Below are 14,847 nucleotides of genomic sequence, written 5' to 3'. Positions count from 1 at the left end.
TCCACCATTTGCCGGGGATGAAACCCAAGTCTTGAGAAATCCTAGGTCACAGTCCATAGAAGAGCGTGCCAGGACCAGAACTCAAGGCCTCTAAGCTCCAAATCTTTGGTCCTTCCCATGGCCCTATCGTAATTGAGAAAAGCAATTTTAAAAACGTTTTCAGCAGCTCAGCAAATCCACCAGTTGTAAAGGTAAAGGTTTCTGTGCTCTTAAAAACAATTCTGGTGCCAAGAGTGACGGCTGTCACAGCAACAAGGCCCCAACTGCAGCCCTGAGAATGGTCAGTCTGGTATTTTAGTGCAGTGTTCCAGCAAGATCCGTCAGCTTTCTGTTCCTAGATGTAAACTGTCTCCTGACAATTTTGCTCGTCCGTTTCATTCGGGGAGGAGACAGGAAGAAAGGAATATAATTTTCTTCAGTTTTTAAAATCAAACCTTGATCATTAAGTTTAAAGCTGGGGTCGTGTGGAAAGCAAAAGAAGTTTCTAAAGCCAAGATATGACCCTTGTTGTTAAGAGAGTACAGATGCAATAATGCAGTCCTCAAAAGCACAGCTCCTGAGGCCACAGCTACTTGGGTTCAAATCACAGCTCTGCCGCTTTGCCGCTTCTCTCTGCCGCTTCTCGCTATGTAGCCTGAGGTCCTTGGCCGCTCACGGTAATTGGGAAAGTGCGGCCAGACTGAGGAACGGGGCCTCAATTTCTTCTGCTACAAAATGAGCTGTTGGGAGGAGTAAATGAGCTAATACATATAAAGTGCCCCAAACAGTGCCAGGCACGTGTGAGTGCTACATAAGTGTTTCCTATTATCACTTCCAGAATAGTCTGTACGATTGTGTTCTTTAAGTGTATTAGGTTGGTGCAAAAGTAATTGAGGTTTAAAAGGTTAAAAATAATCGCAAAACCCACAATCCCTTTTGCACCAACCGAGTATTTTATCAATAGGTAAAGAAGACTTCTTGTACAATTTGTTAATCCGTAATGCCCCAAATCAGCACAAAGATTATTTACAAGTTTCACTTCTTGATAGGATCTTCCAGGATTTCCATTCTGTGGACTAGAGTCCCTAGAACAAACAGTGGAATTTGAAGAATTTTCATTCTTCTCAGCAACAGTGCCAGCAAATCTGTACCCATTCTCTCAATAACTACAAACCAGCTTCCATAATGAGAAAACACAAAGACCCTTATTGCATTAAACGAATGTGGGGGCACATTTTTAAAATGTGTTTTTAATTCTGAAATCAGCCAAAGTGTTAAAAATGTAACGTGACACCAGCTGAGAAAGACGTGGCTCCAGTCACACAGCGATGACCGTCCTAAGGACTGGAATAAAACCTGCTGATGAATCAAAAGGTTTCTTTCCCAGAAAATGCTGAAATTCCAGGAACAATGTGCTATACGTGGGATGATTAAGAAAAAAATGCTTTTAAAAATCCCCTCTCAGGCGACGAGTCCAGACTGAGCTAGCAATAGAGATCTGCTAAGATAGCACCTCTCTTCTCTTTGAAACAGGGCATGTGTACAACAAATGATACTTACACGATGGAAGGATTTTCCCCAGAAGAGCAGATACAACTGAAGACAGAAGCACTAGCAGGCTGATAACAGGGCTCTGAGGGCGTGTCCTGCACAGGGGCACCCAGCCAGGGAGAGGAGCTGAAACTCAGCCTGCACTGTTCTCCAAGTGTGCCCTGCCCGAGCAAATGCAGCTTGCATCCACTAACTCCACACAAAGGGACTGTGCCAGCTGCTCCCTGTGGTGCTGGACATACTAGCCCTCCATGAGAAACAAGCTGGTGTCCAGTGCCAGCTGAGAGCTGGGGGCTGCCATGCATTCCCACTCAGACAAAGCTGGGGTGTGGGGGCGAACAATGAGGGTTGGTTTGTGCTCGAAGATGCCAACTTTCTACAACGCAAACATTTCTTGGTGTAGTCTCTGATATCAGCTGTTCTGTAGTTAGTTCCCTCTTCTTTTCCTCATTCTATATTCTCCCTTCTGACATAAACCCTTTCCCTTCTTTTTCACTCCAATTCTCCTTTTGCAGAAGCCACAACACAAAGTAACAGGCACACACTAGGAACAGAAAACAGCACTCTGACCACCCACACAGATCCTGCATTATTTCTAAATATTTATCGGGTCACAATTTTCCCTTTCTCATGTAAGAGCTCCTCTTTGTTCTCCCTCTCTTCCCTATTACCCCCAAATCATCTTTAAGATATAGAGAAATCTTTCTCCTCCCATACCTTCCTGGATAAATGATCTCTTTCTTCACTTCCAAGTGGCACTTACCACTTCATTCTCTTACCACCGGGCCCGCCTGCACCCCCACTCCCCGTGCCCCCAGTCAGGTCATCTTCTGCTTGATGCTACATTCCCACAGCCTACACGTTTCTCCCAGAGTCTATTACTCCTCAGGCAGGACAACCCCTTCCAATGCATCCATACCAAATTCAAAGGGCAGAAATTGTTACTATTAAACTGATTTTTAAAAGTGTATTGTGCTTTTATTTAACTCCTATACTTCTATTTACCTGGCCAGTAAAGGGCTATTTATCTCTAAGGGTCAAAGCCCACAGGCTGTTATCTAGCCCACAAAGCTATTTTGTTTGGTCTGCAGGAAGTATTTAAAGTATTGAGTTAGCCAACCTTTTAAAATCAGGAGATTTTTATGTCATAATCCAGATTTCTGGTTTGCAGTGAAAAATCAGAAGATCTGGCAAGACTGGCCCACATTCCCATATGGCAACAATTGGCTGCTGAATAGATCTGCTGCACAGACCCCCTTCAGACAGGACCTGCATTTTCTAGTTCAGCACACGCCCGCTGCCCCCACTCCATCACCCTACCCCAAGGCTGAGTACCAGCTACCATAAATCATCTTACGTGAGGCCCATGTCAGGCAGCGTTTGGTATTTGCTGAGACCCCTGGCTACTAGCTACTAGTATCTCTCTCTCTCCCCTTCTCCGCATGTGTGCACAAGAAGGGGTACATTTGTACAAGCTCTGTAACACTGCAGACCATTTCCCAATTTGTATTTTAGTATTGGTTACATGTTAATATGTAAAATAAAACCGTTCCAGTAGAAACTCTAACAGAATGAATTCACTCTACTGAAAAGATTATAGTTGGGCATAATACCTCTCTAAATAAAACAGACTATATATAAATATATGGCTATTTATTCATTCATTCTTCACTAAGAGGATGAATAATGATTATTTGTTTTGACTGTGTGTATTTGTTATAGCATTCACTCAGCAAGTATTTGGTCTTAACACCTTAACAAATATTAGCTCCATCTTTATATATTTATGTACAGTAGTTACTGTAGGGTCAGACCTAATTATGAGGAAGGTGTTTAGTGTGTACCGTTACAAGTGGCATTCTACCAACAATTGGTGATAAAAGAGAATAGGGCTAGAGAAAGCACCAAAACAAATTATTTGAATTACCCTCTCAATTCTAGGATACATTTTCCCTCAAGTGGTGTTACCAATGGGTTGGTATTTTCTAAAACTACTGTGCGCTGACCAAAACACCCACCTGGAAGCCTGAAGACCTGGGCACCACTACTGCTCTACTCTCCTCGCTGTGTTCCTACATTTCAGATCTGATCCATAAGTGAGGAGCATGAACTAGACAAGCTGTAAGATCCCTTTATACCTCAAAATCTGATTCTCTTTTTTGTCTTTTTAACAGAAATATTAATAGGTATTATAAAATGAATGCAAAGAAAGATCTAAGAGAAATGAGAAGAGTACATTAAATAAGAGAATGGACTTTGAAAGAAACAAGACTAGTTTCAAACCTCACCTCTACCACTTCTGTGTGATTTTTTTGCAAATCATATAACCTCTCAAGCCTCAGTTACCTCTCAAGCTTACCTCCTCTGTAAAATGAGAATAAACCACTGTCCACTGAGGATTGTTTTGAGGATTAAATGAGAACGGATGTAAATTCTATGGCACAGGTTTGGACAATCAGTGAAAGCCTAATAAATTATTGTTATTATTATTAACTTTGGGTATTCTGTAATTGTTCAATTAATTCTTGACCAGTTATGTTTACAAAAATGAGTTGTATCTTATAACAAACTGATTTTAAAAGCTTATTCAGTAGGGTGCCATTGAAAGCATCATGGAGGCCATTTTCCAGAGAATTTTAATTTTCAAACGTTTCTTAGAATTGGGTTCTAAGAAAATCAGTGAAGAGAATTTTGACTAATGGCATTTCATACCCAATGTCATCGATGGGTCCTGTCTCCACTGTGTGATATCTGGAGAGGAACCTTTCTGTTGGTCAACATCTTTCAGAGAGAAGGGGGGCTTGTCTTGCACTTCCTTTCTTCTGTTTTGTAGAATTCACTGCAGTATTGGTGATCTGTTGATGCTGAGATTTAGCAATGGGATTTAAGGGTGGCTGAAGCCTTCTCTGGCCAAGTTCTGTTACCAACAAGAAGAAGAGGAAAGTAAACATGTTTCTAAGAAATGAAATGTTCATAACGAAATCGAACATTGATATTTGTGGCCTTCTCCAATAGCACGTGTCAAGAGGAAGATACAGACATCTTGAAAACCTCAGAGCAGTGGTAGTTCCCAGACTTTTGATTTCATGGACCAGTAAAAAAAAAAAAAAAAAAAAAAAACTTCAAAAGGAAAACTGTCATCAAATTGCCAGGGTTTAGGTGACTAAGGAATGACACCAAAAAGCAAACCACTGCCATCCTTTCATAAAAGAAAAAAAATTCTAACCCCTTAAAGTAGGAAGGACAACACAAACTATAAAAAAATAAAAATAAATAAATAAAAATAAGACCCTTTTAATTGAATAAACTTAGCACTAAAATTAAAACTGAAAAGCTTGTTGCATTGTCTCGATGCTCATTTTTGCACAGGCTGGTTCAACTGTCATCACGGACCCACTCAGGAAATGACTGCTCAAGAATGGCTTGCCAGGCGGGCCCACCATGCCCTCCAGGCCAGGATGCAGTGTCTCACAGGGGCACCAAGGACCACACTGTGGCACATCCACTGTCTTGGTCATCACCTTCCAAGGATACAGATTTATCTTCAAAGCTCCTTGTTTGTCTTAATAACCAGTTGTGGGATTTCACCCCCAGCGTGTCTCCACTGTGGGATGTGGACAGCCACGAATGTTTCAAGGCCTTTTTGAAGGTATCTTGAGTCATTGCCCCGCCTTTGCATAGGACTATGTAAGATGGTGGTTCTCAGTCTTGGCTGCACATCAGAATCACTTGGGGGCAGGAAGCGTTCTTTTCAAACTGGAACTCCAGCCCCAGCCATTCTGATTCAATAGGTATGGGGAAAAGTCCGGCTGAGCTCATGTAACTTTAAAATACACTACTTCCTTAACAACGTGAGGGTTAGGGTTAGGGGTGCCAGCCACCCTCACAATCAAAAATCCATCTATCACTTAAATCGGCCCTCCACGTACAAGGATTCCCAACTTCAGATAGAAACTGTATTCCCCAGAATGATTCTGATGCCAGTCACGGTTAAGAAAAACTGGTACCATATTTTTTTGCATCCATCTTGAATTTATGCCTTATAAAGCTTTTAGGTATACCTCTTCATGTATTCCTACAGGCGACAAATACAAATGGAGGGCCTGCCATGTGTGGGACACTAAGAAATCAGAGGAGAACAACACAGGTACACCCCTGCCCTCACCACAGAGTACGGGAGACGGACACAAGGAAGCAGGCAATTGACACACCACATTCAGGTTTGCTGGGATTAGGTGACTAATCCAGGTTTCCTTGGTCCCTATCCTGTGATTTCATGGGCTTCAATAACATCTCCTCCCAACGGTCGTCTTTCTAGATGCTAGAAATCCTAACAGTTTTTTATCAGAAAAATAAATGGACAAGGCCCTGCTCGCATGGTGCTTCTATTCTAGCAGGAATTTCTACAATTTCTCGGTGCCATGACATTGGTCATTCCAGCTCCGATGTCTTTCCTAAAGTCCGGTCTGTGAACAAAGCACAGCGGAAACTCAATTAAGACGGTGTTTTCTGTTTTGTTTCCAAAATCTTTTTGCGGAAGCTTAGCATCCCGTCCTTTGTCATCTCCAACAGCAAGTGGAACAACATTGTGAAAGTATTTTTGAAGCCCTTTCTTGGGTTCTCCCACCAAAACACCACCCTGTGAGAGTTCCATAGTTTCCCCTTCAATACCTGACCTCATATTTGCCCACAAAGAAACTCACCTGCAAATCTTCTGATGACTAACATATCCCAGGACGGTTTCCCTGGAGTAAATCCCCATTGGTTAGATATTTCATAATTCAGAAGAGCTTACTGTCATCTGTAAACCTAGAAAATTCCACTGGGTGCTCCTTCTTTTGGAGCAATTATGTAAATAAGACCTGAGGGACCCCACTGTTTACACAGCTCTAAGCAGAAGAGACGTCTTTTATCCTTAGAAATCTTTTTTTCTGGAAGTAGGTAGTATACATGTTATAATTAATAATACTCAATATTTTGTATTATCAATAGGAAACAAAATATTTTCTAACTCTAGCACTTTGTGCAAATAGGGTGCCCAAGAATTGCTAGTCTTTTTTTTTCCTAAGAAAGCTTTATTTGTGGCCTTAGGCAGATAGAGTCAAATGTTTGCTCTGTCACTACATTTGTAAGCGGTAGCTAACCACATCACCTGCCGGTGCCTCGATTTTCTCATCTATAAAATTCAAGTGTTGATCCCTTCCATCTATAAAGTTCTATCTTTCTATTCAAAATGATACACGGCATCCTTAATCCCAAGGGGACTTCAACCTTGACAGAGCCTTTGAAAATATAAAAGAACATCATCTAGAGGTTTTCAAGTATCTTCCCACTCAAGAAATCTCAAATATTCACCAAACATCCCTTTTTTTCCCAGGAATATGGATACTTCGTCTCCATGGGACCTAGATCGGTTTCCCATGTGGACCAGTACGGAAGGGAGAGCAAGCACACTGTCCTATCTGGACAGACAACACACCAGCAAGGCTCGGGCACGATATTCATGTAGAACCAAGAGGCTGCCCACGTTGGCTCCGAGAGCTGGAATTTTGTTCTAGCACTCTCAACACTATTGGATGGCTGCCACCCGAACCAAATAATTTATTTAAATCTAGCTTGTTGGAGAGATCTAGAACATTTGGAGAATTGGGCACCAAATCACTGAGGATTTCCGACCTGCCTGCTTCAAAAGACATCGAGAACGGTAATTTCCTAATGTCTTCTCAATGAAATCTGATAAGTGTGAAATTACATCAGTGACAAGCTAAAGCCTAGTTCTGGGAAAATGGCTTATTTCTAAGCCTCAATCCTCTCTCCTGCTCCAAATGTAAAGCTGTCACTAATTAAGTATTTTGGGCATACTAGCAAAAAGAAAAGAAGAAAAGCTTAGCCTGAGTGGGAACCAAATTTACATGCATGGTTTTTTCCCATACCAGTTATCCTGTTTACCTCTTCACAAATTTCAAAAGAAACTCAGGTCTGGCAAGCTTTAGATTTGCACAGAATATCAGAATTTCTCTGCTAGATGTCTTAACAGAATTACAAAGACCACAGAGCATGGAGTACAGATTTCAGAACCTTGCAACAGACTCAAATCATTTAAAAAGCACACCTCAGGTAAAAACGTTAGCAAGAACTAAATGCAACGTAGTTTGGCCATGAACACAAATTTCTCAGAAGACTCTAAAGTCAGGGCTAACCAACCCCTGGAATTCACTTCTATCACTCAGCACCCCCAGCTCTCAAATAGGACCAGCAGTGCCAAACTACTAGGTTTCGTGTAGTAGTATTAATATTAGTGACTACAAAGCTTTTGGCAAAGTCATTCCACTCCTCTCTCATAATTAGAAGGCAGAATCAAGATTTTAAAATCTCAAAAGGACTGAATACTGGACCAAAATAAACAGGATAGCACTGAACAAGGACAAAAACCAACCAAACAAACCAAAAGACTTCCACTCAACTCCTCTCTCTCTCTCTCTTTCTGTCTCTCTCTCTCTCTCTCTCTCTCTCTCTCTCTCTCTCTCTCTCTCTCTCTCTCTCTCTCACACACACACACACACACACACACACACACACACAGGCACCTGCTCAATGAATGCAGGATGCAGCAGCTCATACAACAAATATCTGGGAGTTTTGACTATCCAGAACCTATACATGAGTCTGTGCCGAGCACTGCTTTTTAAAAAAAAACAAAAGGCAGTTTTGTAAGCTTAACCTGCAGTAAGTAGATGCTTATTCCTTGGTGTCAAGAAACAGCTGTCGTACTATACTCTGGGGTGACCACATCACATCTCAATTACCTTATTCTATTCCAGACACTCATCACTCTCCATGAGACGCTGACAACCTGAGAAGACACCTAGAAACCATGTCCCATGCAGGACTGTGGAAGAGTTGGGATTATTTTGCATTGAGAAAAGTCAACTAAGGGGAGGGCGACATCATACTGTCTTTGTGCATTCAAAGGGCTATCCTATGGAAGGAAGTGGGCAGTTCCAGAGCAACAGAATCCATGGAAACAAAGTTTCAAGGAAGCAGTCTTCAGCTCAAATGATAATCACACACACAATCCAAAGATATAATGACATGCCTTCAAAAGTACAGCAGGTCCTTGAATAATGTCATTTCATTCCAAGCCCTTTCATTACAATGTTGATGAGATGCCACAGGAACTCAACACTTATTTACATCAATTAGCGTATGGTAAAATAGGCTTTATTACGTATTGTTTCACTTAAAGTTGCAGAACCTATCGAAGATGCTAAGCGAGGACACTTAATAGAGTTCCCTGTTCCTTGGGGAGTTTAAACAGAGGCTGCCTAACAAGCGTAAGAATGTACTAAAGTTAGACCAAGGCCTCTATAAAATTCCAGTTCTGATTCTGTGACTCCCTCCTTACCCAGTATTATACCGCCCTGCTAGCTCATCTGCCATGATCTCTTGAAAATGCCCTTTTCTTATGATTAGGATTTGCCTAAATCCTTATCACATCAGGCCTGAGCACAGCAGAAGTCTCCTAGATTGGCTTCCTAACCTCAGTGTCTTTCCTCGCGCGTCAAGAACCATTTCCTTCAAGGCCTATTCTGAGACATAGCTTCGCTTTACAGTGCCCTTTACGTTCCGTCTTGAGCAGGGTTTCTCAACCTTAGCACAAGTTACATTTTAGACAAGATAATTCTTTGTTGTGGGGCAATAACCTGGGCACTGGAGGATGTTTAGCACGATCCCTGGCCTCAACCCACACTAGATGTCAGTAGCACCTGCCTCCCAGTCATGACAAGCAAAAATGTCTCCAGGCATTGCCAAAGGTCTGCTGGGAGGCAAAACCACCTCCTGTTGAGAACCACTCTTCTTGAGACAAATGATTAACACCACTCTGTCCTATGGTTCAAGTTTTCCACTAACTAGATTCCCTCTACCTTCCTTCATCAGTCACGGTCTCTGCTCCAGCCAGGCAAACCTATTTACTATATTTGACCTCTGACAGACCTCAAAGCTTCCCCGAATGTGTGCTCCTTCCTGCTTCTCCAAGGAACACAGCACTTCCATCTGGCTCCAAAACAGCCTTTCCCCTTCAGTATTCCTTGGCCTCCTAGACAAATTCAATTGTTTCCTTCTGGTGGTGTCCTCATGCGCACCTGTCTTACGTGCCCTCTGTTAGTTCAAGAATCTTCTCCTTCCTTATTAAGGCACCACGGCAGCACGCACTCTGGTTCTCTGCTTACTGCTGGCACTCAATAAATACTGACTGCTGTTTCTTAGAACGTCAAACAGCAACTCCAATTATGCAGGAAAATACAACAAAATCCCTTCCCAACTACCATTTCAAGAACATATGTGGTCATGAGTACAGTTTTGACAAAAACTTTACTTTTTCATAGCTAGTGCCAATTTACCTACCGTACTGAGATCAAACCAAGTCTCATTTCCAAAAGATAGCTACCAAAACAATTTAGCTATTGGGACATGACAAAACATCAAAATTTTCTAAAATCAATCAAAAAAGCTCTACACAATATGAAAATAAAGGAAAAAAAGGCCAAGTTTTGACCACTTTTTTTTTTTTTTAAGTCTGTAAACCTTGGCAGGGAGAAAAAGATACAAATATGGCTCAATACTTTTACTGTGTCGTACGCTACTCAGCATGGTAACGGAAGAGTCTGGGGTACTGGGTCACCTAAGGACAGTTTCTTCTCCAACCTCCTAAGGTGTTCAGTTTTAATCAGCAAAGTACACACACACCTCAATATAAATAAGACACATCTAAGATCAAATATTCAAATACATAAAGAAGCCGTGCCAATTCAAGATTTTGAATTTTTCCCCCTCATCTCCATGGACTACTTAATCATTTCATGGGAGGCTCCCTAAATAACCTACAGAGACCAGACACTCCAAATCAACTTTGCCAGATCCGTATTTTAACTACCTAATTTTCATCTCATTTTCATCTCAGGATCTTTCCTATCTCGCTCTTGCATTTTTAATGGTGAAGACAGAAGCAACAATTCTAATCCTGTCCTAGCTGATGGTAGGGATTTATTCAGTATTTATGATCTGTACAAACAAATGCTCTCTGAAGACCCCATTTACTGGTTATGGTGCAAGATCCTTCTCACAGGTCTGTAAGAAGCAGAGGCCTTACGAGTTTTGGCGGGGAAGGTCTGAATCACTGTCATACTTGGCACTTGGAAGCGCCCTTTGGTTTTTTATGAGGTATAATAAATAGCCCTCACCATTACTGTAGACGGGAATTCCCTCCCTGTCCAGACTCTTACAACATCCAGTCCAGCACAGAACACATAATAGGTGCTCAATAAACACTGACTAAATGTAATTTTATAATTAAAGCTACTAAGTTTCCAGCCGTTGGCTCTCTTTACTACTGTATCTCTCAAAATATGTTCTTATAGCTTCCTTTGCCTAACAAAAAATATTTTTCTAAGTCAAGGAGGAAAGGAAGAAATCTGCAAAGCAAAAGCAGCCATGTATGAGCCCAAGTAACTCAAGTGGGCCCCACGACCGGCTAGGATTCCCCAATATCTATTCTGTTTATCTCCTGAGAGATCCCTCCCTCTCACCTTTGCACTTTTTCTTTCCAGACACCCTACCCCCCAACCTTGTGCCACACACTCCCCCCTCAAGTGCATACCCAGTGGGATCCCCACCTCTCCCTCTCCAGCAGGGACCTACCTCTCCTCCCCTCGACCTGCAGCAGCTTTTCTTCACTGCGGTTGGCTTTTAAAGAAACCAAAAAACCTTATTTCTTCATCCGTAAGAGATACCCCAAATAAAGGACCCCAGAAAGAGGAAGGCCCCTATCAACCCTCCAGTAAGCGGAGGTGATGGTTATCTGGGCAACCGCCCCCCACAATCCTCCTTTCCAAGCCCCTGGGCAGGATTCGAGCAGAAGTCCCGCTCCCAAGTGCCCACGCTTCCAAACAAGCTAGAAGCGGATTATACCGGTACCCAACCCGGAGATGGCCCGCGGCGTGCTGGGTGCACCTGCGGGCCCCCGGCTCCCCCCTCCCAGCGCTGGGGGCGGGCCGCGGCCCTCGATTCCCCGCCCAGCCCACCCGGCGCGGGAAGGAGGCGACTGGGAGGCGTTTCTGGAGAAGTTAAAGGGCTCACCTTCTGGGCACCCGGCCAGCAAGGCCAGACACCAAACACCCACCTCCAGGAGGAATCAACGGAGCCCTACCCGGGTATCCTCGCCCTTTCTACTGGGCGGAGGGAGGCGAGAGAGGGGAGCGCGCGCAAGGGAGAGCCGGAGAGAGGCAGGCCGGCCTCTCCGCCCGCAGGGCCCACCGCCCGCGCGCGGCCCAAGCGCCCGCCACTCCAATTGCCCAAAGCGGAAGAATCTTCCGGGCCCGAGGGGACAGAGGTGGGAGCCTAGCCCCGCCACGCTCGCCTTCCGCTACCCCCTTCCCTCTCCCGCTCCCTGCGAGTTCGGGCCGTGGCGCCGAACCTCTGCGCCGCGCTGGCGCGTTCCGGCTCCGGCGCGGCTCCCACCTGCGCAGCGCTCGGCCCCTGCCCGGGAGAGGTGCGCACCAACCTGGGGGCAGCCGGGGCAGCTTGGCCGCCGAGCCACGGCTTATGCTGAGACGGGAGGTGGCGGCATCACCTGCAGCGGGCGGCGGCTGCACCCGGACGCGGCGGGGCGGCGAAGGCGCGCGGCGCCCTGGACCCTGCTCCCGCGGCCCCGCCCGCGGCGGCCACCTCGAAGCGCGGCGGAGGAGCCGGGGCACCACGGGTGGCGGCAGCGGCGGCGACCAGAGCAGCAGCACATGACTCTGTAACGGGGGGAATTAGACAAAGCGTAACATGGACTCCGGGCCCGTGCAGGCGCTGCTGCTCCAGGACCAACCGCAGCTGGCGAGCGCCGCGACTGGCTCCGCCGCAGCCAATGGGGCGGGCCTGGGCCTCCATGTGATTGCGAGCGCTTTCCCCCTAGTTGCTCTGCCGCGCCTGCCGAGGGTCGGGGCGCTTCCGCAGCCCGACGGCCGGGCTGACCAGCGCTGGATGTGTGGCGAGTTAGGTGGCCCGGGGTCGGGGACTGGTGGCGAGAAGCTGGGAGACGCCGAACAGGTGCATGGGGCGGGAAAGAGCGGCAGCCGTGATCGCGGTCCCCGAAGTACTGTCAAACGCCCACCTGGGCAGGGCGCGGTGCCAGGCAACCCCTGTCCGGCGGGAGCAGGCAAGGTCAGGAAACACTCCCCTTCCTAGGTCTCTATCCTGTTGATTAAAACTATGCTATTAAGACTTGGGGAGAAATGCAATGAAATGGTAGGGGAGGATTTGCGTAAAAATCATTTAAGCGGCTTCCAACCCTTAGAACCAACTACTTACCTGGGATTGGAGGCCCACACAACTTTATCTTGGCACGAATATTTTCCGAGCTTCATTCGTTTTGTCACTGCTATTAAAAATATACTGGAGAGTCAGCTCTTCTTTTAATCTGAGTCTGCTCCCCCCCCCCGTTTTGTTTTTTTGTTGTTGTTGCTGTTGTTTGGTTTTTTTTTTTTTTTTTTTTTTTTTTTTTGCCAAAAATGCCTTGTAGCTGAAGCAGGCAGATGTAAAGTTGGCCTCTGCTAAGAGGTGTTTTCCAACCTGATAGTTTTCCCTCTTGTTTTTGTTGTAAGATCAAAGTACGCATATTTGCAGTCTTTTTCATGGCTGGGGAGGAGCAGAGGTCAAGAAATAAAGTCAGAAGGGATGTTTGGAATTGTTTGCTTTAATGAGACAGATGGTTCTAACCTAATACTTAGATGACTCCTTTTATCCAAATCCGCTCATTTCTGTGAACAATGGGAAGTCTCACCTCTCTTCTACCAACATCTACATGTCAGTGAGTGTTCAGTCAACGTTTACCAAAAAAAAAAAAAAAATTTTTTTTTGATGCTCTTCAGTCCCCAGGAAGGTGTGGGTTCAGATATAGTGATGCATTAAAGAGAGTGCTGTTCTAGGGTTTCAGGAAAGGCTTCAGAAAGAAGGGGGTGATAGACCTGACCCTTGGATGGTGAGCCCTTGTTCATCAAGCGGAAGTAGAGAAGAGCCCCCGTGACAGGGAGGAGTATGAACAGAATGGTCCACCACACACTCAGGGGACTGTCCTAGACTAGTTATAAGATGACACTAGATTTTGAGCCCTTCTGACCTCTTGCTGTCTCACTTTTCTTTGCCCTGTCCGTCATGCCAGCAGCTTCTTGTATTCCACATACCCAGCCAAGAAGGAGGTGTGTGGGCAGGAGCTGTGTGGCAAGTGATCTAATCACAGTACCGGATTTGCTGATCTGGGAGCTTAGAGCAATTTTAAAACTGCTAACATCTAGTGGTGTGCTATTTTGATTGAAAACACCCTACTATTATAATTAATTTGGAATGTTTTGCTATCTGTAAAGACACTCTGTGCCATGTTTTCAACTTCCCTAGGTTTTAAACTATGATTCTAGATTTGAGAGAAATATGTTTTCAAGATCAGTATAAGTTGAGAAAAGAAAGAAGTAATAGAAAACAGTCAAATGTAGAGAAACAAGAATGTGAGTATAAATTGGATAAATCCCTTTGGAGGACAATTTGGCAATTTTTGATAAAATAAATGTGTGCTCTTTGACCAGGCAATTCTACATCTAGGAATTTATACTTCGAACAAATTTTTGGCCAAACTTATGTATTTCAGAAATACTGACACCTGTTTTCAAAAAATATATGTACAGGTATGTTCATTACAGCATTGTTTGTAATAGTGGAAACATAATGGTGTAAAAGTCTAATAACAAAATCCCAGGGCTGCCCGATGTCTCAGTTAGTTATGTCTCAGTTAGTTAGAGCGCGAGCTCTGAACAACAGAATTGCGGTTCGATTCCCACGTTGGCCAGTGAGCTGCACCCTCCACAACTAGATTGAAGACAACAAGCTGCCACTGAGCTTCTGGAGGGGCAGCCGGATGGCTCAGTTGGTTAGAGCACAAGCTCTTAACAACAAGGTTGCCGGTTCAATTCCCCCATGGGATGATGGGCTGTGCCCCCTGCAACTAAAGATTGAAAACGGTGACTGGACTTGGAGCTGGGCTGCACTCTCCGCAACTAGATTGAAGGACAACGACTTGGAGCCGATGGTTTCTGGAAAAACACACTGTTTCCCAATATTCCCTGATAAATTTTTTTAAAAAATCAAACTTAAAATAAAAAAATCCCAATAGGGAAACTAGTTAAGCAAATTCTGCAAGAAATGTATAAGAAAACCTTAAGAAGCTACTAATAAAAAATAAATCTATTTGTGCCAACATGGAAGAATGTCCAAAATCTATAA

General features: G+C 44.4%; 1 protein-coding gene across 3 annotated transcripts in view; it reads right to left on the bottom strand.

Moving 5' to 3' along the window:
- Nucleotides 1-13,045, bottom strand: part of LRRC8D (leucine rich repeat containing 8 VRAC subunit D) — a 112,285-nt gene extending 99,240 nt beyond the window's left edge. Inside the window, exon 1 of one of the 3 annotated variants that reach the window (XM_033114214.1) lies at nucleotides 12,886-13,045. The gene's annotated coding sequence lies outside the window, so the exon portion shown is untranslated. Of the gene's footprint in view, nucleotides 1-11,229; nucleotides 11,270-12,091; nucleotides 12,347-12,885 lie in introns of those variants that run through there. The other 2 variants (XM_033114209.1, XM_033114211.1) reach the window with 2 other exon arrangements.
- Nucleotides 13,046-14,847: the final 1,802 nt, after the last annotated feature.

This window comes from Rhinolophus ferrumequinum, chromosome 9 (genome assembly GCF_004115265.2).
Source record: "Rhinolophus ferrumequinum isolate MPI-CBG mRhiFer1 chromosome 9, mRhiFer1_v1.p, whole genome shotgun sequence".
In the NCBI taxonomy this organism is placed as follows: Eukaryota; Metazoa; Chordata; class Mammalia; order Chiroptera; family Rhinolophidae; genus Rhinolophus; species Rhinolophus ferrumequinum.
The sequence above is the reverse complement of the archived record's forward strand: the minus strand, read 5'-3'. Positions and strand labels throughout refer to the sequence as shown.